The sequence below is a fragment of the Colletes gigas genome, unplaced genomic scaffold (assembly GCF_013123115.1).
Source record: "Colletes gigas isolate AHSC1104 unplaced genomic scaffold, ASM1312311v1 Colletes_gigas_Sc00030, whole genome shotgun sequence".
Lineage (NCBI taxonomy): Eukaryota > Metazoa > Arthropoda > Insecta > Hymenoptera > Colletidae > Colletes > Colletes gigas.
Genome location: NW_025106659.1, coordinates 1,713,802 through 1,739,740, shown reverse-complemented (window position 1 = coordinate 1,739,740; position 25,939 = coordinate 1,713,802). Strand labels below are relative to the sequence as shown.

The 25,939-nt window shown below is 35.0% G+C and overlaps 1 protein-coding gene and 1 long non-coding RNA gene across 3 annotated transcripts in view; one reads left to right on the top strand and one right to left on the bottom strand.

The window, feature by feature from the left end:
* LOC122401933 (glutamate receptor 1-like) overlaps positions 1-25,939 on the top strand; it is a 458,535-nt gene that overhangs the window by 41,913 nt on the left and 390,683 nt on the right. The gene's annotated exons all lie outside the window — the stretch shown is intronic.
* On the bottom strand, positions 1,355-25,939 carry LOC122401951. The gene is made up of 3 exons (XR_006259482.1): positions 25,905-25,939; positions 13,217-13,221; positions 1,355-1,492 (listed from the first exon to the last, which is right to left on the bottom strand). It is a non-coding gene; the product is annotated as an uncharacterized LOC122401951 (long non-coding RNA).

The following is a 25,939-nucleotide window of genomic DNA, read 5'->3' as shown; positions in this document are numbered from 1 at the left end:
TGTTTGTTCACAATTGTTTATCCTAAACTGAACTTTCTTGAATTTTTTCGATAATTATTCGAATATCTATATTATTGTTTTATAAAATTTATTCTAGAGTTAATTGTTTGTATTAAAAAAGTTGACCAATATACCGAGTTATACAAAGTTCCGTTTGAAATTACTCGCTGTACGAATACTTTCTACACTCACTGTAGTTCTTGGCGATATTAACTTATTTCAGAAGCACTCACCAGTCGATCAACATCCACAATTCCGGGACTCTCAAAAAACGAGTTTCACATGTAAATTTATGTACATACGCGAATAAACATTATACATTTATTGCAATACATTCGTTCGCTCCGATCGTCGAATTATTAATTCTTTCATCGGTGAAAGAGAATATCCGAGCGTCGAGGAGTTAAATCGACTTGTTCTCGATTCAGTTATCGCAATCAACACTTACAATTAGCTTCAAGCGGAAAATGTATTGACAACGTATTTGCTGAAAGAGCACGTGAAAGATTATCTCATAAACGAAAGGTATGAAACGAGCAAGCGGTTGAGCATCGACAGAATACGTAGCTGTGTGTGTCGCCAAATCTATCTAGAACGGTACCCCCGGCTCCAAAATGATTCGAGCGTGATATTATCGGCGATAATAGCCAGCGCCACGCGTTCAAAAATTAATATCTCGGCGAATTCACTGGTGCACTCGTTGCTATAGTGAATGTAATCAAGCGACCGATATAACGCAATCATCGTTCTGTGTCTTTATCGTCTAATTAAAACTAGCTGTGCCACTGTTATGCGCGACGTTTATCTACAATCGAATAATCGTGAACACTGAATCCCTTTAAAAATAATCGATGAAACGCGGCGATCGCCCAGGAAAATAAATCGGGCATCGAATTTACTAATTGCTCTTCGATTGATGCGTGTTTTCGTTGCTGATCGTTCAATATCGAAATGTTATAAATATACAGGGTGTTCGGTCATCCCTGGGAGATTCTGGAGGTCAAAATAAGACGAAAATCAAGAATGCCAATTTGTTGATTGAGACTTGGTTAAAAAATTTTAGGAACATTTCCGGCCATACAGTATACTTTTGGTAAAGAATTTTTTTCTCAAAAGTACGTAGGATTTCGGGTGTATATCTAATGATCAAAAATGATTGTAATTGACCCCCGCAACCGAAAATAATTTTTCCAGAACGATTTGAAATTTTTTAATTTTGTCGAAAAATTTCACACATTTTCGAATTTTTTTCTAGAAAATGGATAGGATTTCGAGGGTATGTGTATTGACCAAAAATGATTGTAATTGGCCCCTACAACTAAAAATAATTTTTTTAGAACGATTTCAAAATTTTTTTTTTCGCCGAGAAATTTCAGCAGCTACCCCTGTCGATTTTTCTTAAATATTCGTTTTCAATTTTTAATACATTTGTTTGTCACGCTACGGAAAAGTTGTTTAGCATTTTTTTGGAGGTATCCATGAATTCTGCTTCCTCCCAAAATTTCAATAAGATGTATTCACTATTATAGGAGTTATGGTGTTTGAAAATTGGACCTTTTAGAATTTTTTCCTCGAAAGTGGTTAGGGTTTCGAGGGTACTTGTAATGATAAAAAATGATTATAATTCACCCCCATAGCTAAAAGTAATTTTTTTAGAATGATTTGAAATTTTTTCATTTTGTCGAAAAATTTATCCACTTAATTTTGTAATAACTGTTTAACCAAGTCTCAATCAACAAAATAGTGTTCTTCATTTTCGTCTTATTTTGACCTCCAGAATCTCCCATTAAAATTTTTCCCAGGGGTGACCGAACACCCTGTATATGGAACGCGATGCGCGATAAAAGTTCCATATAGAAGCATATTAAATTCTTTTTAAACACTAAAAAACTGCTGGGAACGGTGAAAACTGAAAACAATACGTGCGGTATTATCCCCGACGAATTGTAAGTAAACACGAGGTTTGCGGGGAGGGGGGAGGAGAAGGTCTCTTTTTGTTCGATGGGCGAGCCGATACTCTTGGAGGGAGTCGGGACTGGCGAAAAGAACAAAAATTTTTACAGCGAGATAGGTATTGGGAAGAGGCCAATAAGTCTTCTATCGAATTTATTTGGCAAACACCTCTGCATCGAGTGTTTCTTGTCGGGCACCAAATATAACCTCGATGGAAAAGGATTCTTTTTCCTTTTCGTTACCTTGGTGAGTGACGCGAAAAAGCCTTATTTCTAGAAACATCCTGAAAGGATTCCGTAGTTTTGCTTGCAGTATACATTTTCATCAAAATTCTAATACCGGTGAATATAATTTCAATGTGAAAATTTTAATATACGCGTCGTATAATTTTAGCCTCCATTGGGCTTATTTTCTAAGTAAATGTCTTATCAACATATTACAAGTAAACTTTTAACGACATAAAATTGTTTGTACAACCGGTTTTGCCGAAGATGGTGATCTACGGACGCTCGACAAGATGACAGATATTTTCAATTAACGAAGCAGTTATATTCGTTTTTCTTGCGGTCCAACGTCTGGACCACGAATAAAAGATTCAACGGGTGGGATTGGCTTGGATCGAGCTTTTAACGCGCGCGTTGAAAATTTAAATTTCCTATCCCCCATTGACGAGAATTCGTATTTCGGAACGCGAAAGCTTATACGAGCGGGTCGATGAAATTTTCGTGTGTCGTGAAATAATTCACTTTCGATGAACTGTGTCACAGTCGCCTCGAGGCCGAATACTTGGTACGTGAATTCTGTCGAGATTTTGCGCTCCCTTCTGAGAATACAGATTTCGAAATGTGTGTTCGAGGAAAGTTCTTAAGAAAATACGTTCCGAGCAATCGGTATCGGAGTGCGAAGTCTAGTTCGAACTTTCGCAACTACTCCACCTTGGTCGTCGACTAAGCAATCTTCTCGAAACTCTTCCTGGTCCATCGGGAGAACACACTGCTCTATTCGGTTCGTCGATAAACAAGGGCTGCTCGGATAACGAATTATTGACAGTATCCCGTTATGCCCTCGGAGATATTGACAAACACTAACTCTTAAATATGTGACGATTGTCCACCGTGTAAGGTCTGGGAAACTAGCGGGTTAAATATTTTATCGGTTGACCAAGGGATGAGCAAGAGGTGTCATTAAAACACTCCAAACAAAGAAAAGGTAATCCAAAAGTCTTCACAATATGTCACGATTTTTTTGGGGGCAATTTTTCGCAGTTGTCCTTACTTTTTTTGAATTTTTTTCATAACACATTTTGTAAAATCGCCGCACAGTTCTGGCTTTCCCCTGCGTTTCTTTTAATTCATCACGTGGTTTTCCCAGCAAGCTTGTGGGTAACAAATTTGATCGATTGACCAAGGCATGGGGAACCTGTGGCCTTTCGAGACATTCTGTGTGTCCTGTTCGTATATTTTTTCAATCGTATAACTTCTATGTTTATAAACTACACATTCTTAAACTAGTGTTTATTTTAATTAATTAAAATAAAGAAATCGATGTCTTTTAAAGCACAATGTTAAAAAATTCCTTGTTTGGTCCTCGAATGTAACGCGAAAAAAGAACGTAGATTAAAAACTGCTGTCGCTCGTTTGTAGATTCCTAAGGAGACGTTAATTTCGAATTAAATAATTGTAGGACTCGAAGAGAATAATTTATTATGAATATTTATTATTAAACAACAATAGCAACGAGTCAATGAATCCTTAACGATAAACCGTTTATATTTCGTTATGACTAAAAATTTAAGACTTGAATTAAGAATTATCGTCTCGTCAGGTTGTTACGAAATTAACGGAAAAATCTTCAAAACTGACGAAGAAGTTGGAACCGTCCTTTAAGAATATTTCTCGTCGGAACCACAAACATTCTACGAAGACGATAATAAAAAAACCTTGTTCCTTGTGATCAATGGAAAATTATGTCATTGATTAAATAAATGACACCGAATTTATTTGGAATAAAAATCCACGAACTTTTCATTCGAACTTTTCAAAATAAGACAAAAATCGAGAACATTAATATCTTGATTGAGGCTTCGTTGAAAAGTTATTAAAAAATTAAATTAAAAAATTTCAAATCGTGCTGAAAAAATTATTTTTAGTTGCGGGGCTCGATTACAATCATTTTTGGTGAGTAGACATATCCTCGAAATCCTACGCACTTTCGAGAAAAAAATTCCTTACCGATAATCTAATTTGAAGCCAGAAATGCTTCTCCGATATTTCATACGAAATTTTAAATGTCCTAACTCCTGAATGGATTGGGGGATTTTAAAGTTTCGAAATGCAAACGACGCGTATTTTAATCACGAATGTGTAGAAATTCCAAAAACATTCGAAAAATTGCTCCTTAACTGAAACTGGTCCAATTTTCAAACGGCTATAACTCCTACAATAGTAAAGGTATCTCATTGAAATTTTTTATGAAGCAGAGCAATGGATACCTCCAAAAAGTATTAAACAACTTCTCTGCAGAGCGTCAAAGAAAATTATTCAAAATCAAAAACGAATTTATAAGAATAATCGACAAAGGGGTTGGTGCCTAAATTTTTCGGATAAAATGAAAAGTTTCAAATCATTCTAAAAAATTATTTTTAGCTGTGGGGGTAAATTATAATCATTTTTTATCATTACACATATCCTCGAAATCCTATCCATTTTCTAGGAAAAAGTTCGAGAAGGTGTGAAATTTTTCGACAAAATTAAAAAATTTCAAATCATTCTGGAAAAATTATTTTCGGTTGCGGGGGTCAATTATAATCATTTTTTGTGAATAGACATACCCCTAAATTCCTGCAGATTTTTGAGAAAAAAAATGCAGTACGAGCGGAACTTTAAACGTTAATAATTTGTTAACGAAGCCTCCATCGACAAATTGGTATTCTTGATTTTTGTCTTACTTTGGCCTGTAGAATCTTCCATTAAAATTTTTCCCAGGGGTGGCCAAACACACTCTATACATAGAATAAGGAATCGCTGCGCTGACAGGTCTTAAGAATTAAGAATAATTTTCTATAAAAAAAATTCTTTACTATAAGCTTAGTAGATATTGAGAATTCGCTCTTTGTCAATAACCTTTGCTCTTAGAAGTATTTCTGTGTCACTATCTGCGTTTCAAGCCACCTTGCTTGTTTTTTTAGCTCGTAGACGTATATATCCTTGCCAAGGTTAAGAGATCCTTGGTTCCTTAGTTTCTGTTTATCAGTATTGTAAGAACGGTCGAAGCTTGTGCGCGTGTTCGTTCCTGGTGTAGAACTTTTAAATCGTGTGAAAGAGATGTTGCGGTCCTTCAGTGATACCCAAACACAAGTGTTGCGAAGATGTTAGGCGTATTAGATATTAGGAGAGAAGATTGCAAAAGAAACGTCCAAATCTTGCGATAGTTGAGTTAATTCTAAATTCACGAATATTCAGAGATATTATAGGCTAAAATGAAATTATAGTAATGAAAAAAGGCGAACATAACATTTATTTAGGACAAAATATAGCAATAACATAAGTATTTTACAGGTGCACAACAATAATGTAATAACAATAATAAATTACAACGAAACGATCAAGTTATAATTTGAATGAATAAAATGGACAAATTTAATGATGAGTAGGACCTTCTTTCTTCTCTATTAACTCAAAAATGCAACTGAGCATGCTCGTGATTAGTTTTCTAAAAATTTCATTCCACGATTCAATTACAGATTGCATAATGTTTCTCGACTTTATCTCGTTACGTACACAAATCACTTCACTATGTTTCGACTAAAGTTCATTATTTACTTCTTCATGTTATACAATTACTTTCTTTGAATGTTTCTTTTAAATTATAAAAATCTTATAAATGTCAGTGGTGCTATAGTTATGTTCCGCAATGTAGCGTAGAAAGGGGGACCGAGGATACGAGAAGGGCAGGGGATGAAAGGATGCAGATGACGCGCGGTTGTAGTTTCGCGAATTATAATTAAATTTAATTACGCGTCTCTGGTAGTTACTTAGAAATACATGTGAGATTTCAAGGCGGAATTTACTTGATGTCGCCCGTGAAAACTCATGCAACTACGCTCCATTTTAGACACCGTGTAAGCAACCGTGACGCGCATTACGACCACTTAGAAATTGGAAAGGGAGTTTTTCGTTGTTCATCGAACAAAGGTTCGGTATCGCACAATGTCGCGACTCTTTTACCGTATTACAATGCAAGGGAAATAAAAGCCACGAGGCCGCCGCTGTATTAATTAGCGACCCATACAAAATTAATGTAGCGTGGAGTGCGAGAGAATGATAAACTTTTCGCGCACTCTGATACAACGGATCCCCGCGTCCCCCCACCCCATTGTATGCAAACTCGATGTTGCAACCGATCATTAATAAAGCTACAGGGGCTTCTTACAGTGCCTTCTATAATCATGCGACAGATATGCCTGGCATCGACTTACGAATTAATCCTTTAATCCCTTGTCGTTATATCCCGCAGCCATTTATCATCGAGACAAAAGGAAAGCTTGAAACGACCGACCTTATTCGATAACAAGCTACTGCGCCCAAGAGTACGAATGGTCACAGTTAGTCAGACATACAGTCGGAATCAATACTATCGGTACAAGCTCGTAAATTATAATCCGGTATCGAATAGTATCAAACAAATACCGCTCGACAGTTTGGAGCAACTTTCTATCTGGATAGAAAAAATACTTTTTCGTGCACATGTAATTATTGAAAACTGTACGTCGTAAATATTCTTTGGCGAAGCATTGAAAGTTTACAAATTTTTGTCGATCAAGAAAATAGAAAGTATCGAGTCAAATACGCCAAATCTGGAGTTCGATTATCTACAATAGTTAAAAATTGGGTACTTGTGATTTAAGTACTATATTTAGTATTTAAGTATATTTTATTTGTAGACAAATGAAAGTATGCATTACATTGAATGAAGTTACTAGAAATATAACGTATTAATGTTCTTAAAAATAAAGTGTGGTGGTTTAGAATTAAATCATTTGAAAGATTTTTATCCTTGAAACTGGTACTGCGCTAATCGTAGGCCTAAGGTTTAATATGTTCCTTAGAGATGTCTTTGGAGACTCACGAATAGAACAATAAGGATTTCTTGCAACGTTGCACGTATCCTTACTTCTGGGAATCGACCAGCAATCCCATAAACCCGACTCGAAGTCTAACGTTCTGGTAGATTTATGATACGCCAAATGTTGAGAAACAGGAACACAAAGACCTCAAAAGTCCTAATAAAAATTGGAATTACTCTGCCCACGAATAACTAGATAAAAGACTGGTGACAAACGAGTTTACTTACTTGTCGTAAGTCTGTACGTACGTTATACGATGTTTTAGAGACGATAAAATCCGTGCTAAGTAACTTGGCGATAAAAAACTTAATTTGGGGAATCAGAATACTGGATATAACTCTAACGCGAACTCGTGACGTCTAATTACGATGGTGGCTGTCATTCGAATCCTAGATTATTCCTGTCCCCGACTAAAGAGGATGAAAGTAATTACCAGCCGTGCGGACGATTAATTAAGTAGCTGCCGGTGGATGCGCGAATTGTAGATGGTCAGGGAAAATTGGAGGACCGTCGACGTGTCCAGCACATATAGAGAACGCGCAGAATGAGTGTACGGGATCGCCATAATACGGTGAAGTACTTCATGATATTCCATGCAGAAAATTTCTCGATGGAAATTAATTTTGAATTCTATCCAGGACGGATCATGAGTGCACGCTCGCCCGATACTTCATCCAGTTAACTTCCAATTCGTATACCGTATTATAATTGTGTAATTAGCCTTGGATTGACAATTCACATGGTGGCGCGTGACCGAACACCAAAAGATACGTTGATTCAAATTCAGCACAAAATGTACAGGTTGTTTTTGGCATTAGATAATCTTTTGCGACGCAAGAAATGTAAGAAACATCGTCCGATCTCACATTTTTATGAATCTTGGCAAAATTCCTATTTAGGTGTATAGAATATTAGAATATAAAAAACAATTGGTTGCTAACGAATAATGTTTTTTATACTTTTATCAAGTTATAGGTGGCGTTATTGAACTCCGAGGTTTTTCAAATTGACGTTCGTTGGCTCTAAAAACAAAATAATTGGAAATAAGCGAAATAAGTAAAGTGCTTCTCAGAATATTTTATTCACATTCTTTCATTCGCACTATAATCATATAGCTACATATTTGGTATCATTGAATAAAATATTACTGCCATCTGGAATATGTGTAGAGGTACATTTATTAAACTATTCAAAATATCAGAGATTATAAATTATATTACAATCATTAAATAAACGTTTCGATACCTTGATACTTATTGTGATTCGATATTGTATTCTATAATTGTATTTAAAAATGAACTGCAATATTTTACGCTATAAAATTGTTTTCATCCTCTTATTATGTTTCTATATCTCATATCAAATTTAGTTCCTACATTCTAAAGACTCTCTAAAATGTTCAGAACCAGCAACATGTACAGGGCGAGTCTCCTAACATGACGACCTCAAATAACTTGTAAGGCATTCGTTATACGAAAAAATGTTTCAAACAAAAGTTGCAAGACAATTGTAAACTGCAATTTGTCTTAGTATTTATTTTCGTAACCATACTAAAATTCATGAATCCTATTCAAATTTATTTCCTTCAACGTTTCAGCTTGAGAATTAATTGTTTTAGTTTCAAAGTTAAAAGTCTTGTCAAAGTGTTGAAAACCACCTTTTTCCATATTAAACTTTTCTTTCTTCTCTATCAGTGTTTTAATAACTCACCTAAATAGGTATTTCAGCCACATCTTAAAGAACAGTTTCCTTTCCTCGAACAAGTGTATTAGCCTCTAAGAAAATTATACAAGGAATATTTTGCAATGCTTTATCCATGTGCCAAGTTCCATAAACAGTTGGAAATCGTCAGTTCTCACAGAGTTTCAACACTCCTAAATGTTTCGAAAACGTAACGGAAATATTACAGAATTGCAATACGTTAAAAAATATTTAGAACTTTTAATCTTCATAATCTTCAACGAGGAACCACCATCAGCGCTCTGATTATATAATTCTACGAATTAAATTCGCTTTTCTACCGCCGAAACTACGGAAGTAGGGTTTGAAATTCGAATTTCTACCCGCAAAATGAGAGAAATATACGAGCATAATATTCTGATAAGGATGACCTAAAAAGTGCCCGTGGTTTCGTGAGTTGAGCGAGCGCACCGATACGATATTGAAAATTCGCGTTAATTATGGTTATATAAATCAGGAAGTAAAAGTAATTACGCGTTTGAAGAACAGGCTGCTTTGATATCCATCGAGCTCTTGAATCTCTCAAAGGGGAATCCCGTCGTCGCGCAGCTTTATTAGAGCACCTTGGAATTGCGTGTGCGTGTGTTTGACATAGATATGCGTGCACACGCACACTTTTAATGCACACTTGTCCGGACTGGAGGCTCGTCCAACGTTGATGGTGCTACCGACAACGGGTTAATGTAATCATTCCTGAGTGTGTCGCTGGTATACGTGTCGTGGCATGCAGCTGCACCTGGCCTCTATGATCAACGTCATCTTCTCCTTGTGCACACAATCGCCCTAAAAGAGGGAAGTAAAACGAGGTGCACTCTCGAGCTGTAGCATCGTTCAAGTAGATACATACGTATGTGGGCGTACAGTTGCACCCACGCGACTGACCTCATAACTGCCACTCGATCGACACGTACGGAACGAGCATTGCCAGACCAATAACGAACCGTATCCCTAAAGAACTTAACAACGATAGATTTCCAAAGGATCTCTGTAAACGAGTCGACTATTTTGGCAGCCATCGCACAGGCTGGTCCACCTAAATATCTCTAACCGTCGGGGTGCAAAAAATACTTTGTACGCTATTCGAATGGTTTCAAGAAACGATACGTTCCGTCGAGAAGGTTAAACGGATTTCGATGAAACTTTATACTCAACTTTTATATTCTCATTTTAATACTTTGTTAGATTAAGAACGAAGGTTCTTTAGATTTACTGACTTGTAAAATTGACGAAGAGAATTATATTAAGAATAAAAAACAAATGATATATAATTATAAAAGTGAACAATTTAAATCACACTGAATACAAATCTTTTAACACAAATTGTTAATATATAGCAACCACATCTGTTATTGACTACTTATTTTCTAATGAAGTTGTCTCACACATTCAACACTTTTGCACATAAATTAACATTGAATAAAATTACAGTACGTTTACAGTACAAATCTCTCTCCTACGAAAACATACATATAATTACTTTCGTAGGAAGGAAAGTTACATTATTCCATACAAGCTACGTATCTATTGCAAAAAATATTTTCTTTGTAATGTAATTTGTATAAGGAGTTTATAAGGAGTTTATTTTTTATTGCATCGTGTAGCTGATATAAAAATTAGTTCACATATGTAGGTTACATTAGCTTGAAGTGACCTTTGAAATAACAAAATATCGTCTAGTGAGGCTTTAGAGACTTTAGAGAAGTTTATATTTTATAAATTTTTATATCATAAAATACTAGTAAAGGAATATGAATGTTAATACTATCGATCATTTTTATTCAATTTGCCAATTTGTTGTAGAAAATGATATTTGCCGAATGTTTAAGTTTTGAATTTGATTTTTATAAATTTTTAAATTTTTTAAATTGAAATTATTCGTTTAGCAATATTAACAATTCGTCCCAACTGTGTATATTAAATGTTTATCAACTTTGAATTGAGTTAAAAAAAGAAATGCTAAAAAATACCTCAGTGATTTTCAGAATATTAATTTAGGGCAGATTAAATTTTAATATAAGGTCAATTGTAGCTGACAAAACCATTGTCAAGGTGTCAAAATTAATATAATAGACAATGTTTTTTTAAATATATTCAACAGATATAATGCAAAGTTATAAATTTTATCCCAAACGTCCATAACTATACTCAAATGATCATTACGATATTTCAGGCATTTCTTCTAAATCAATAAAAAGAACTATTCGAACAAAAGTTAGTCCGGTTGGAAAGAAATTGCAATATTAAAAATTAACAAAATATTTTTTATTCAATAAAAAATTAAGGATACTTCAATTTTTTTTATCGCAAATGTATATTTGTCTATACATCAAGTGATGTATCTTTATATTCTCTTTAAAAAAATATTTAAGCTTTCAGGTCGAAAATTGATTAGTTTAGAAGTTATGATTATTATTCCGAATTCCCATATAGTCCAACACACTGTGTGTCGTGCAGGAATCTGTAAGTGTAGATAAAAATGTTTACTATCGCGAAACCTGCTTATGAAATTTATAATACTATTTACGAACTTATTTTCGAAACTCCCATAGTAATACATGTTCAGTTGAAATTCGTCTTTAGTATGAAACAGAAAAATTCATTATCCAAAATATATTTAGTGTGGCGAGGAAAGTAAGTTGCCAAATATATTTTTTGCAATATTTTATTTTAATTTTATAAAGTACCGATTTTAAATCACACATTTTATTTCATATAATATTTTCGTATTTATAAAGTAATAAGACGCTTAGAAAAATTGTGTCACATTTTAATATCTCAGCAGGTGTTAGAAAAGTAGTAAAACGTCTGAAAAACAATGGTATTGCAGAAAGTCATCCGAGATGAGAAAACTAATAAAAAAATCATTCAAATTTCTACTAAACAATTAAAATCAAAATTGTGTCTTATTACTCAAGAAAGTTGAATCTGAAGAAGATTACTAAACTCAATAATAGATAACACTAAACCTACCGGCACTCGTGTCTTTCTTTTTTTCTTGCTGAAACTTCTTTGGGTGCATAGAGCAAATTTAAAAATAAACATAGAAGACAGCATAAATAATAATAGTTGATATATTGATGATTATAGTTGACGAAGTGCCCTTTAAAATGAGTGTTCGTGCAAGTCGATATCGTGGTTCGTTACGGAGATATAAGGGTTCGAAGTGTTTGTTTACTTTTCATTGTTTACGTCGCGAGGTCAATGAACTTTCACGATTGTCACGATTCACGTAAAATTATTAGATATTTCCAAAACGCAAAGTCGGATCGACATAAACCAAAAACCATTTTAAAGGGAATGTCTTGCTATTTCTGACTCAATTATGGAGAAAACATTAGTAGTTTCGAAACTGCATATGTAACTATTCTAAGGCAGTGGAAACTGAAGATTCTCTCTTTTCATCTTTGCTGTATATTTCCTATTTACATCGGAAGCTAACCAAAATTTGACACCGAATTTTGGCCGGTTTTTTATAAAAAAATATAAGTCATTAGTGGTAGGCAAGACAGACTACATATTTTTCTCTAGAAACAAACAAAATAGAATAGAAATAGAAGTGAATATTCTATTCGAAAAGTAATGATGTTAAATGGCGCTAAAATAACATTGTGTGTTAAAAATTCTAAACGAAATTTTAAAAACGGTCTTTTGACCAGTCGTGGTAGGTGTAGTGTTAATAAATCGATAGATTTTTGGAAGAACGAATAATATCCACGAACAAATTCGAACATCGAATAAAAGAAGGCGGTAGTAAGTCCAAAATTGAACATCGAATAAAAGAAGGCGGTTGTTACAGAAAAAAGTGGGAGAAACTTTTAAACGATGCATCCAAAGTTCCACAGAACTTATTTATTATTTGTTCTTTAATCTTCTGGAAACGAAGTTCTTCAATGTTACGTAACTGGTGTGTCGTTCAAGTCGAAGGCGCTTTATCAGTTTCATGTCTTCCAAAGTTCCACGCTACTGTTCTTGGACACAATTCTGAATTCGCCAGGCGAAAGAGAACAGTGATTCAGTGCACTCGCGTCCTCGTGCTAAACGACACAATTAGGAAAAACGTATGCAACGTTGATGCGAGTAATTATTGCAGGCATGAATAATCGTCAGAATAACTTTACGCGCAAGTGTGCGCGACGGCGAAAATGTCGCGTTTTGCATTGTAAATTGCACGATTTCGATATCTCGCGTTGCCTAGAGTTGGCGGAGAATTAGTTGTAGAGATTCCGACGTAATTGTTAGTTTACGCTTTGACCAAACTTGGCGCCGGATTGCCCGGTGTCTCGAATATGGATCATGGTTTGTCCCAAAGCTTGTGCCAAGTGTAACTTTCATTGTTTGTTGGTGAAAAAATGAAGTTTATTGTATTCATCGGGTTACCTGCAAAAATTCTTTCGTTACAGAAACTAGTTGTAAAGTTGGCCTTAGAATAAGATTAATTTCGTATCTATAGGTTTATAATTTAAAATTATAATCGTAACGTATTACTAGACTGTGGACCTGTATGCAATTATTCATATTTTTACTAATAGAATTAATGAAACGGGAGCTTTGTAAAAGGTTGCTTTAACCCTTAAATATAATAATTCGTATCTTTTGAGAATTAAAATTTCCCGTAAATGCATAAACATCCACAGTCTGCTTATTACACCGATAAATATAATTTTTGTACTTTTATTTTATTATTCCTCGCAGTGAAATAATAATAAAGTAAATCACAGAAAGTGCTCTCTTTTTTTTAATTAACAATTCAAATTTTATATTACTGTGCATTATGAACAAAGTGGAACAGCGAAATTTGTTAACAAAGGAAAGAAACAATCTGTGATGACAATGGACAATTGACAGAGCGTGCGATAATAACTTTCATACGCGATGGAAAATATATCGACAAATACGACAAGGAAGGAAACAATTGGAGCAGTGTCGAAATTACTACATTTTTTTATTAAAGCTCTGATTGCGAGGATAAGAAGGATAACGTGTAAGTAATAACAGAGGAATTACCCGACGAGGCGAAGAAAGCCAAGGAACGTCGAAGAGGGTGTACGGCAGAAGCGGAGGAGCGTAATTTCGACGAAAATAGAACGAATTATGAAATTTGAAAACAGGAAGGAAGAAAATTAAGAGTAAATAAACTTCTCAAACATTTGTCGAACGAAAGAGTAATTGAAAGTGTGTAGAAGTTAGGAGAAATGAATTTTGGTTTTTGTTTGAATTGCACGTTTCGCGCGAGGGGTTGAAAATAGTGCAATGGCCGTTGAAAATTCGTTGCAGATGGGCTGTTGATCATCGTGTTGCGCAACGAGAATAGGCGAGGTCAAACTTAATTGTAGTTAACGATCACAGATTAGTGTTTGGTCCCCAGGTAGCTACTAGATTATTATTAACGCGATGCTAGATACGCATAATTGCCGGTGTAGCTCCAACTGCAATTGCAACTACTAATTTTGCCAGGAGGTGGTTGATCTTGACGGAACATGTGTCTTGGAACATGCGAGTCATCGCGAACGCAACGTTACGCTGTGATATAGTTAATGGCTTCTAACCTGCACTCGAGCACGCAATTAATTCTTAGTGAATTTAAATTACTTTTAAGTATTAAATTATGGAATACGATACCATTGCGTTGAACATAACTTGTTCTTTGAGTTTCGGTTGTAGCTTAGATAATTGTATGCATTATAACTCCTGGAATTGTGATGCATGCGGGTAGTTAGTGCCCCAATGTGCATTCACGACTTCAGTTACGGGGTGCAATACATTTACGGTTTGGAGAGAAATTGACAACTTCCGAGAACTAAGTACCGTGTAATCATTTTCAACGGTTCAACTACTCAGCAAAACGATACGTTTAATAGTAAAAAGAGATGAATTCGATAGAAAGCGTAAAGCTAATGATCGATCCACAAGTTCGTGATATTTGACTCTCTTGGATTAACGAGGGATAAAATCCATGACTTAAAACGGAACATATCAAAGCATCGATCGCTAATTTGGATGAAATTGGACATATTGACAGAACGACCAAAATTATTTTACCCTTTTTTTTATCGTCCATGTTAAAGGGATGAAATCCACCCTCAAAGCAGAGGCAGTAAAACGCATTTATACCAACATGTCGCAAATTATTAAAAATATTGTAAACAGATGAATTATTTGTATTTTTTATGGTAAATTTCATTACTAACTTATGGGGCAATCTAATAATTATTTTATTTAATTGTCAGTCTACATATCGAGCTCCTTTTATTTGACATTTCTAGTATTTTTAGAATAATCCTAAATTATTTTCTTGTACGTAAGGAAGTTCATATTTGGAATACCAGTTTATTAAAACTAATATACAATTACAGTAGAGATTGGGAACAATTGAAATTGTTATAGTATAGACAAACCAATAAACTTTTATATTTAATAGTTGAAAAATGGCATAAATAATTTCCTCTTGCAATATAAACTTGGGATGAATCTTAATTTGTTATTATAAATGACATTCAGTTTATTCGTTAGGTTGGAAAGTTCATTCGAACGTCTAATTTGGCCTTGCGTTTGTTATTATCGCAGTAATTAAACAATATATGTCACAATCTCTATGACGCGTGAGTTTAAAAATATTTATAAAAAGATTTTGCATGTATCTGTCACATATGTATTTAGAGAATGACTCAATTTTTTATTTGTAAACCGTGTTCCTTTTATACAGGGTGTCTAAACAAATTGTATAAAACAGTTCATATAGACTTATGCCCGAAAATGCTTTATTGAGAAGATATAAGCTTTTAAAAATGTTCATGATTTATTGTGGCAGTTGTAAGAAGTGTTCGAAAATTCTACCATATTTTTATAAAACAACTCATTTGTGTGTATTGTACGATGAAAAGTCTATTAGACGTTAGAAGGATTTATTGAAAAAGAATTAATTCAAAAGTAATTTACAACAGGAAATGAACGTGGAACACGGTCCAGCGTAAGAACTTTTTCCTGTTATCGTAGATGCGGCGATCGTTTCCGTGACACCAGTTGCATTCGTCGGGACTAATAACGGGCTGGATAGCGTTAAACTTCCCGCTGACAGAAACGCGTGTGAAATCTTGCCACGTGAAACGTATCGCGGGGTTGTAGAACGACCGTGCGACGAGTAAACGCGTCTCGAGTCGGCGGCAGCCAAGTATCGCGTATCACGGCGCGTAGGGTGAAACCTCTATGAGCAGAATGATAACGGTGACTGTTATTAATCTACGTAGGACCGGGCGGTAATCAATTATCCTATCTTATGCGGCCTCCGCGTACAGCCGGGTCGGCTCTTTCCCTTCCACAAAATGGTAACGCCCGGCAAGCCCGTGGAACAATCTACCTATACACTAACGAGTTTCCACGACGGTATCGTGTACGAGAGTTAAGTTACACCCGCGTTGTATACGATAGCGTTCGTGTATGGCCGCCCAGAGGACAGGTGCCGGTTTGCAGGCACGTACCTTCTGCGCTTCCATCTATGAATTCACGTACTCGCAATTTCTGTGCAGATATACGTGCATCCGAGACGCGAATGCACAACCGAAGAACACCATTAAACCGACCATGCCCGGGAAATAATACGTCGCGGACGTGGCGTAAGACTGTTTCCTCTGCGTTCGAGTGTTCGAGCGCGCCGGATCGGCGTAACAATAACAAACTACGGGGAGAACTTCTCGTTACGCGTCTTACGGAAATTCCCCGACCTGTCTAACGTGCTGCGAACGAGATGGTGTATATATTGCTCGAGCCGTTACACGTTCGAGTTATTATTACTGCGATAGCCTGCTATCCTAGCCTATGGCACATTATCGGTATTATAATATTATACACGGCGCGGTACCAACGTGAGGCCACTTGCGAAACAATTCTTCGATAGTGATCAAAGTAGCGTTGCCCAGCGTGTTGAGGCACGAGAGCTCGTTGGTAAGTTGCTTCTGGACCGACGAAGGAATTCACAGATACGCGAATCAGGTTCCCTTGGTTGTTCTATCATGTGCTCCAAATGAAATATTAACCCTTTGCGGTCACAAACATATTTCATATTTCGCTTCAACAGGTCTATGCGTAATCTAGGTATGTTATGTGTTGCATGTTTTATGGGCCTCTTCCCACAAATCGGTTCGAATATCATGAATGGTGGCTCGAATGTTGGTTCTGAAGTCGCTTAAATTTTGTAATTACACAATTACACGCTAGGTGTCCCAATTGCTATTTGTTTACTTTATTAATTAGGATTTATAGTTACGATCTGTAAGTCTAACAGAATTGATAACAATAGACATTTAATATAAATGAAAATTTTTTAAAAATATTCTACAATGTGCGACTCAAGCTTTCTTTTTTATGTTTAACATACAGAGTGGGGATGACTGGTACAATCGGACAGAGAATGATTCTACATATAAAATCAGGTTAAAAAGAAGGAATAACAGTTTTTCATTCGAGCCTTTGTTTTCGAAATAAGTGAATTTGAAAATTTGTGGGACACGCGTACGAATGAACACACATTGGCTATCGCGTCTGACCATTAATGTATCTTTCTACTCGCGTCGAAGTCCAAATCATATTCTGTTGCACGCATACCCAACTTAGAAGTCGATTATCTCAAAAACAAGGCCTCAAACGAAAAAATGTTATTACACTTTTCTATTTATTTTTAAACATAGCATCATTCTCCGTTCAATTGCACCACGCTTACCACCCTCCACTAGATCTGATCTATCTTAATTAATATTTAAAATTCCGACGAAATAATTGTCGGATGAATCAAATCATATTACGAGAAGTTAGATGCAGCGGTAGTTAAAAAATTCTATGTCGAATCAGTGAGGATTGGTTTTTATTGTGTGCAAGTAGCGAAGAAAATAAGTTAATAACGATAGGTTGACAGTATGGCGGCCTGCGTGTGGACTTAAAAAGAAGGCGGTAAATGGTACTGACAATGAGACTTCTTTCAAAGCTTAAGTTAGTTTCTATCATGCTATTGTTTGTTATGAAATATATATAGTTAGAAATAAAACAATCTGTATCTAATTAATATCTAGCTCGATGTAGCGCCGCACGAAGTTAAAAACTGGTTTCTTAAGAAAAAAATTTTAAATATTTTAAGAAAAAAGGAAAAAATAGGTTTATATTTGTATTTATGAGTCCATGAGTCTTGGATTATAGCTGACTAAGGATTGCATTGTTATCATGATGCTGGATTTATATTGGGTTTTTCTCTTACCAGTGCCACGAAAGTATTTTTAAATAACAAGTATGTGAGATGTTAATGATTTATTTATATCAGTTTCAAGTATATTTAATAGCATTAATGATGAAACACGATATCGTTCAATGTCTACCATGGATACATTTGCAGAAATGGATTCGATGAACCTAATGTTGTATGGTTTCTTCCCACAAATAGGTTCGAATATCATGAATGGTGGCTTGGATGTTGATTCTCAAGTCGCTTAAACTTTGTAGATCGTTGGCATAAACCAAAGATTCAACATGGTTCCAAAGAGAAAATGTTCAAGGTAATTAACTCGGCTAATTGACAATTCTATTTCCCGAAATAAACATTTTGCTGAATTTTTGCTTCAGTAAATTGATTGTTTCGGTTGGCTGCGTGACATGTTGCACCATTTTGTTGAAACCACATGTTTATTGAAACCGTTCAATTCAATTTATGCCCAAAATAACTAGTCAACGTGACACGATAACGTCCCCCATTAACCGTATATTGCTTTATTCGTTTAAAAAGAAATACGGACCAATCACACAAAACAGTCAATTTAGTAGGATGTAATGGTTGTTTCAAGATCGTTAGTGGACTATTCTCGATACAAATCCTGCATTTATTAACAAACCCATTGAACCAAAAATGAGCTTCATCGTTGAAGATGGCTTTCTCGTGAAATTTAGGATTCGTATCATGTTTGACTAACGCCCAATTACTGAATCGGCGACGCAGCATAAAATCAAATAACACGAAAGCTGTTTTCCGCTACATTTAATTGGAAAGTGACGAGTGACGTCAAATATATGGCCCACGACTTCTATTGCAGCAGAATATTTATTGTATTAGACTCCTATGAAAGATATAAGTGGTTTATCCTCGAATGGAGTGTATAAAAATTTACCAGTAGAAAGAAAAGGTAATAAGTAGGTATATCGAACGGGCGGCACGGTTTCTCGATTCGTAGATTTAGCGAAAACTATCGAGCTTTCAACGAAAATAAAACCGATTCCACTAATCGGTGTGGACGTAAACGACTCTCGTTATCTCCCCCTCAATGCTTATCGATTTAGAGAATCCCACGAACGGAATCCGTTTAGACGATGCTATTTGTCAGCAGCAAATGAGGCGATTACACGAGACAGTTATATATATATATAAATATGGCTGTGTGTAATATACATACCAACTGACGATATTTAATTAGGAAACGATCACAAGCTGCTGTATCATAAGTTTACATCGATGCAGTCAAGTTAAGATGTAATATTGAGTAGTGAAAGAACAATGTTTTAATCTACTTTACACATACAGGGTGATACTAGAAACTAGGCCAAGATGTAGCTCTTTCTTAAAGAAGATATGAAAAATTCATAGAAGAAACGTTGAATCGTCTATACATTTCTTTATGCAAATAAAGATAAATCTCTCCTTTTCATCGTTCTGCATCTAAAAATTTGCAAACTATAAATTGTGTATTGTTAATAGTTATAGAGTAGCATAATTTTGTTTCAAACTATTTCTGGGTATATTTGCGCGAATTAGTTTGCAACATACTGTAATTTGTGGGCAATATAGCACAAGAAGCACTAGAATTTTGATTTCAGTATATTTAGTTTTCCCTTCATTAACCGAATAATCTACAAGCTTATTCCACTTAATTTGGGTACACGAATCGAGTTGTTCTCGCAACATTCGTCTGAAACGTATAACTACCAATTTCAATAATATTTCCGAGGATTGAATAAAGCGAGACTCTTTGAATGCACGTTCCCTGATTTGAAATTGATTAGATACAATAAAAATATTGAACAAAATATTTTTAACGATTATAATATTGCAGTGATGATTCTGCGTTCCACAAATATTTTCAAACTACCTGTATTCTTGAACCTCAGGAATACAGTGGCTCGAAACAATAGATTAAACCGAGAAATCCTCGTGGTCGTGGAAGCATGTGCGTCCACGGCTAACAAACGCAGCCGAATGTGCCAGAAAAAAATGTTGCTACGAGTACCATTTTACTGTACTTCGTTGCGTTTAACGCGGTATAAAAATGTTTTCTGATGCGTTTCGAAGCTGTCGTTTCCAGCGACACATTTCCACCTTTTAAAATAACCGTTGGAATTATGGACAAAAGTATGTTCCCCTTGTTTCCTCGCATCGAAAATAATTATTTTAATGCGTTTATATTATATCAATTTTTTACTCTACTAACTATAGAATCAATGTTCCGTGGAATTCTTAATACTGTTAATTTTAGAATATTAACATCGTTATCACAGATCCAATAATCGTATTCGCCCTTTTTCCATTTCCATTATGGTACGGTCTGTTTTAATTACTTTTAATTATTTTATTTGTATAAAACATTTATATGTATAGATATATACAAAGGGTGTTTCGTTATTCGTGATATAAGTGAGAAAACTATGTTCTATTGTTTATAAGTTATGCGGATGTTTACGCATTTATGGGAAATTTTAATTTTTAAAAAACTACAGAATGCACTTAATGTGCAAAAAAAATTCTTTATTGACAATATGTGTAGCCAGAAATGTTTCCCCAAAATTTCATGTTTATGGTTAAAAAATCATAACTCTTAAACGGATTGGAGGATTTTAATGTTTCAAAATGCAAACAACGCCTGTTTTGATGAAGAATATTTAGAGATTCTACGAATGTTCGAAAAGTTGTAGCTTAATCCCGTAAAGTAAGAAAAATCCTATAAAAATGGTCCAATTTTCAAACAATTATAATTCATAAAATAGGGAGTGTATTTCATTGAAATTTATTTATGTATTAGTGTTCATGGATACCTACAAAAGAGTATTAAACGACATGTCTGTAGAGCGTCAAAGAAATTCATTAAAAATCAAAAACAAATTTAAAAAAAGAATCGATGGGGGGTAAGTGAATAAATTTTTCGACTAAATTAAAAAATTTCAAATCATTTTGAAAAAATTATTTCTGGTTAGTGGGGTTAATTACAATTATATTTTGTAAATACACATACCCACGAAATCTCACATAACTCCTAAACGAATCGGAAGATTTTAATGTTTCAAAATGCAAACAACGCCTGTTTTGATGAAGAATATTTAGAGATTCTACAAATGTTGGAAAAGCTGTTCCTTAATCCCGTAAAGTAAGAAAAATCCCATAAAAAACAGTAGTGAATGTCTTTCGTTGGTTCTACCTCTTCGCATTTCCTTGGTCTTCATTGGAGCGCTGACCTTGATATCAACCTCATTGTTGACCATCAATCAATGACTCATTAAAACTATCACGAAGTCGAAGATTAAAACTTTCTTACAAGGATCCCCTTACAATTTGATGCACGATCTCCTTAACATTTTGTTCCACTCGTTTTTATCACTTCATATCTAAGTATAGTCCAATTCTTCGACATATTTGATTTTCCGGCATTGCCCTAGCCCTGAGTACACTGGATAATCGGAATTTTATTGTATTATATTTAGTGTTTGAGACAACCCTCTACAAAGCTCCCATTTCATTAATTCTATTAATAAAAATATAAATTTACATAAAGATCTGCGATCTACTTATAACTATTTGAGAATGACTCTGATCCTTGAATTAAAACGTTTGCATTGAATTTTGATTACTGAAATGTTCTAAAATACATTGTTTCGAACTCGAAAAATAATTTCTGTGGATAAAATATCATGCTGTGTTCATGATCGAACTGAATTCGTCGTCATTTTTAGAAGAGCAACTGCAACATTTTTTTACGAGAAACGATTCGTATGAATTTTAAGGTCGATTCTCCACGAAGTCGCGGATAAGCCATCTGTGGAATCGAGATGGCGTACGCAGCAGTGCGAAAACGAGGCAAGATGAATATTCCATGCTAAATCCGCGGTAGAGTCGTTGCAAAGAAATCCAAAGTCGACGGAAAAGAAGACGAGAAGCGTGGTAACCCTTTTTCGTCGAGGATTTAGTACTCTTTTCGAAACTCTATCCGTAGAAATTGGAGTTAACGTCCGTTTCGAAATTTCAGCGAATCATTTACAATTTATTTTGTCCCGCGGCGACCAAACAACGCCGGAAAAAACAATTCGGTGTTATTGTCATTTCCGTTGTTTCGCGATAAAACAAAGCACTTAACGTTGACGCTCTATTTAAAACGCGTCCTTAACGGGCGTTGAAAATACGTCCATAAACGGCGTCCTCTTTCTCGCGCTGCTGACGCGTAATTTTTAAAACGCTCGGTTAAAAAATATCCAGGGCGCTACTCAGGAGAAAAAAGAAGAATATGTAATTAAAAGTAAAAGAAGTAAGAAGTCCCCCGCCTTGATACTCTTTTTCAACCGACGTATTCCGCGGTTTCGTTCTTTTGTACATAATTTTAGGTCGTGGAGCAAGTCAGTGTGCAAAGTCAGGCCAGTGACGATGCATCAGCCTACTTCCGCCCGAGTAAATACAACGTTAATTAACGCTGCGTCTGCTAGCACCTTCCTTTGCAAACCTGACTGCATGGACTTACGGCATAGTAAACGGACGTAATTCAGATGATTGTCCTGCGAATGAGGTGGGGAACAAGAAGGTAGACGGGAACTATGAAGATGGCGCATTCCTTTTCCCGGGGACTCCGACTGGGGAATTAAACGCTACCAATTCTGATTCCGCTCCACGGTTCTCCCATCGTTTCTCTTTTTTCCGTGTCCTCGACAGACATTTTTCGACGTCGGGCGATAACTTTTTATCGCTATTGAAACGCGACAAATGCTCGACGTCGAACGACGAGGAAAATATAGGGCGAGCCGGAAGAACGGGAAATTTAGAAAGCACAATAACTTTGCGCAAATATTAAAACAAACGAATTGCTTGATACCTTTCTAACGTATAACATCTGGTGGAAATTTCCAATCGTACACATTCATAGAAATTTTACGAAAAACGTGTTTTACGAAAAATTACGAAAGCATTCGAACGCTTCCAATTCTCATTCTTAACAAATAGAATACGCACGTTAAGTTTAAGTTTGCAAAATAAGATTGTAGGTAAAATTACATAGGAATCTCGAGAATGTATACGTAAAATTACAAACACATATAGAATTTACAGGGCATTCAGTGTAAACATACCGTTTACGGACGGCAGAAAAGTATACTACGTGCGAATAAGTCTTCATTTGTTTGATATTGATGTCTAGTTGGCATCAATAACGTGTTTAGAAGGCTTTCCATACTGTATACAAGTTTTTCTGTTGTTTTTACTTCAATGGAATACCATATTTCTGTTATTTTGGTTTTTAACATTTCCTTGGACGTTATGTCATAATTTCTGAGTTTTCTACCAATTTCAGCTCATAGATGTTCAATGGGAGCTATGTCAGGACTCTGCGGAGGAGTTTGTAGCGTACGTGGAGTATTATACAGGGTATTCGACCACTCCTGGGAAAAATTTTAATGGGAGATTCTAGAGGCCAGAATAAGACGAAAATCAAGAATATCAATTTCTTGACTGAGGCTTCGTTAAAAATTTATTCAAAAATTAAATTTCAAATCGCTCTGAAAAAATTATTTTTGGTTGTGGGGGTCAATTACAATCATTTTTTGTGAATAGATATACCCCCAAAATTCTACGCACTTTCGAGAAAAAAATTCGAGTAGGTGCTGAAATGTATCTTTATTTAAGGTTTGTTTTGAAAATTTAAACCTAACGTGTGTATTTTATTTGTTGACGATGTATTGATGCGTTCGAATATTTTCGTGAGCTACTGTGTATCATTAAGACTGATAGGAGATGTAGAGAAGTTCTTTAACACGTTAGCTGCCATACCAGTTTTCCATGACGAAAAACATCCTCGACATTTGTTAAAATTATAGCGTGAAAAATAGAAATATTCCATAATTCAATGGCACATCTGTTATTTTATATCTCCAACGTCAGTGAGGTTATTTAAAATTGCACAAGTATTACGATTTTACCATCGTAAACAGTTTTACAACACGTTATAGATTTAAAGTGCCGGTCACCAGTGACCACCATGGCAGTCAATGTGTTAAGAAATAATTAACTATAAAAAAAAACAAAACCTTACTTTTACATCGATTAGTTTTATACAGCCAATGTTTTTTTTCTAATTATATTTGAAAATGAAATAAACTTCGCGTCGTAGACATAATTAACTCTAGACTATTTTCTTCTTATTGTTTTATCGATTGTGATGTCTGTCTTTTCAATTTTAATACTTATGTTACATAATTTTTCAATTCTATTTGAAATCATCTTATAGATACGTCGAGTATTTTGTAACCAACCTGTCCCAATAGTTTTCCAAAGTTTTTCTTTTTATTCCGTAACTGGCTCGCGTGTCGTTTCCCGTGCTTTCAGTTCAGGACTGAAAAGTTCCCTAACATCCTCTGGTATGATACCCTTTATAAAAAAAATAAAGTCTAATAGGTCCGAAAAGGAGGACGCTCCTGATCGCCCGTCAACCATTTCCGTCATGTGTTTTTATAGCGACTTGTTTGTTGTTGGCTTAATACAGATCGAAGAAGACAACGAAGAAAGTTTTAGCAAATTTCGCGTTGCAGTTAATCTTCCAAACTGCTTCAACTTTAATCTTTTTTTATCGTAACTTGCGATCTGTTTTCCACGTTCGCGTAACTTTTTTCATTCCACGTCACGGGGGTGACTGTCATTCCTTGTTATCCTGCGAAACACTTGCTAACGAAAAAGTCCGTTTGAATTTTTTCTTACCAGAAAGGCTTTCAAACTCGAAGTACCAGTTTAACAACATTTATTCAAATTATAACATGTAACAGAAATATTCGATAATGCAATGATGAATTTGTTATTTTATTATATTCTAAATTAAAGAAGCATTGTTTACAATTTTACAAGTGTTAGGATTCTTCCATTGTAAACAATATTGCAGCACGTTGTAAGTTTAAAGTGCCGGTCACCAGTGTCCACCGTGGCAATCAACTTGTTAATTTTAGATAATTAAATATGTAATACTGTAAGTGATCGTACATATATTTAAAAGTAGGAAAATCTGATTTTCGTTGAAAATCCATCATTTTGGTAGTTAATCAGGTTTTTCTTAAAATGAAATCTTTTTAAGTCTTCGCATAAGTCCTATACATATATTCATTTGCCATTGCACGCGTAAAATGTGCAACAAAATGGTTCAAGTTTTTTTACAGTAAACGAACTATGACTAAAACAATATTTTGTATTTCTTCTTTCGTTCGAATTTCTTGGCACTAAAAATAAGAGTGGAACAATAATAACAGAGTGAGATATTTATTCTTCAGCGTTTCCTCTCCATAACAAATGACTCTTACAAACTATTGGAAGCCATTATACATGGCTTTCAGTGTGCACTCGAGTAAAATGAATTTTATCGTTACACATCGTGATATTTACTTACTTTCGTTACCCAGGGTGCATTAAATTATTGTAAAAGGTTGTACATTATTCTTGTTGTAAATATAATGTTACAAACTCTTCTGACATTTTGTACCTTAAACTATATACAGGGTGTTCGGCCACCCCTGGGAAAAATTGTAATTAAAAAGTTATTAATGTTTAAAGTTCCGCCCGTACTGAATTTTTTTCTCGAAAACGCGTAGAATTTCAGGGGTATGTCTATGGACCAAAAATGATTGTAATTGACTCCTCCAACCAAAAATAATTTTTCCAGAACGATTTGAAATTTTTTTTTTTCGCTGAACAATTTAAGCACCTACTCTACTCCCCTGTCGATTTTTCTTAAAAATTCGTTTTTCATTTGTAATAAATTTGTTTGACGTCCTTCGGAAATTTTGTTTAGTACTTATTTGTAGGTACCTATGAACTCTACTTCCATACTAAATTTCATTGAGATACGTTCACTATTGTAGAAG